Raw genomic sequence first — 2,548 nt, 5'->3', positions numbered from 1 at the left:
TATCTATACCATCGATCTCACACCAAATTTTATCAAATCGAATCACTTTACATACCAAATCTTGTCAAATTGAATCACATTTCGAGAAATACGAGATAACGACTAAATATATAGGTCACAGTTCGTCATTATGTGAATCTTCTTTCGAGATTCACACTATAATAATATGGAGTGAAAAAACAAAATAAGGATATTAGCCTTTTCTAGAAAAATGATTCTTAAAATGAAAATATCCAGTTTTGAGAATAAGATACAGTAAAGTTTATGCGGGAATTAAGTGGTTGGGCTTTTTTCAACTTATACTAGTGGGCCAAATGTCACTATAGGGCTTTCTTCGAGTAGCTTCAAAGCAAATTAACTTATAAATAAAGCAAATGAATTTTCCAAATATATATATAGCTTCGGCACTGAACAAATTTCAAATTCTCAGATTTGACTAATTAAACAAAAGTAATTTCTTTAAAGGGATAATTGATATTTAAATTAAAAATTACAATTTTTTGCAATTGTTCCCCGATGGTCAAAATAGAAACAAATATGATTAAGTAGCAAAACGATGTTGGCTATGGATAAAACGGCGCCATTCAAATTTAACTACGTTAAAACAACGTCAATTTATTGAACACAACCAAATTTTATTGTTGCATCAGTTTCGACTTTGATTATCGTGGGATAATTGCAAATATTTAAAAGTTGTAATTTCACTCGTACTATATTTTAGTTTCAAGAAATTGTAATTTATTATGACAATTACCTATTTTTCAAAAATATAAAAGTAGTAAAATACTCATAAAAACTCCAAAACTTTTGCCCCACCCCACCACCATCATCCCAGACAAAATACATATGCGAGGTGACTGCTCCAAATCACTTCCCTCATCTTTGATAAGATTATTATTATTATTACTGAGTGACCACCAAATTAAAAGCCAGGGATCTTGTCTCTTGGTAATAAATTAATTAATTAAGGAATGAATAATTAAAATGTGGGGATGCATGGTTGTGGGGAATGGACAGACAATGAAGCTGGAAAGAACATCCCATGTGCCATCATGTGACCACGATGTGGATGTTTCATCATATCTATACATATACGTACACACATGTACATACATGTATACGTATCTACAACAATATCCACATATTTATTTACTCCATATTGCAATATTTTGGTGTCTATGTTTATACTTTCAATTTTAGATGTGGAGTTCCACGTGAAAAATATATTAGTACTATAAATTTTGTCGAGATTGAATGAAGGAATCAATAGGATATACTATATACCACCGTGCGTTACCATTCTAGCTAGGATGTATGTTATTATATTATTAATTGTCTATGTGAGATTCTCCACATTAATTTTAATAGACAACAATGTTCATATGTAAGCATCAACGATCTCACACAAAAACTATGTACATACTTGACTAAGCATTAATGACGAAGTGTTGCTAAGACGCTTATCTTCCATCCAATAGATCAGGGGTTCGAATTACCAAGAAATAAATAATGATATGCTACTATAAATGCACTATTTAAAAGACAAAATTTTACTATACACACAAGGGATATGTGAAAAATCTCGGATAAAATGTCCACTTGTAGATTATTACATAGATTAAGAATTAACGACTTGCTCATTCAGTGACTCTGAGAAATGGACATTCCAAAACAGGCACTATCAGGTCGACTATAAACTTTTCTTGCCAATAATTGAAGTAGCAAATATTCCAATTTAAATTGAAAATAATAGTACTCCCTCCGTCCCGGGCTACTCGCCCCTTTCCTTTTCGGCACGGAGATTAAGGAATGAGTGTATAGGAAAGTCAAAAATTACGGCTGTAGGTGAAATTTTTTACTAAAAATGGGAAGAGTGCAAGTAACTTGGGACGCCCAAAAAGGAAATAAGTGCGAGTAGTGCGGGACGGAGAGAGTATAATTTACAGGATAGTTATACTAAGCATTCTTCTCACGACTAGATCCAAATCTTCTGGGAAAACAAAAAAAAAACACATTCTTATAATTGCAGTCTTTTTTTCAGACTAAATTGGGTGGCAAAGCAAAAGAAGAGCCTAGCCAAAATAAATACAGAAAAAGGTGAAATTAATTCAGACCTTCCAATATTCATTAACAACTTCATCTACTTTCTTTCATTTTTGGTGTATGTACAGCTGTTATTTACACTACTTGTATAATAATACTGTGGTGTATCAAATGCTGTTAATGTTATACTCTCTCTATATATATGAATATTTGCCAAAAATATTCAAGTCCCAACTGCCCCATGCCATTATCAACTCTTTGTCTTTGTGCAATCATGGCCTCATTACAAGGCCAACTGCTCTGCAAATTTATTGTTTATGTCGTTAAATCCTATGCATCATCACTACTTAGTAGCATACCAGAATTTTCAGTTCTTTATACTTACATATTGTCCCAATTTGCCAAATAGGATGTTTATTCACTTATTTAACACTCAATTAATCAAACAACCAACAAGGTGGGACTCGTACTCTATTAGTGCTCCCTTATTCATAATCAGTGATGG

The sequence above is a fragment of the Salvia splendens genome, chromosome 18 (assembly GCF_004379255.2).
Source record: "Salvia splendens isolate huo1 chromosome 18, SspV2, whole genome shotgun sequence".
Classification (NCBI taxonomy): domain Eukaryota; kingdom Viridiplantae; phylum Streptophyta; class Magnoliopsida; order Lamiales; family Lamiaceae; genus Salvia; species Salvia splendens.
This window is presented reverse-complemented; position numbering follows the sequence as displayed.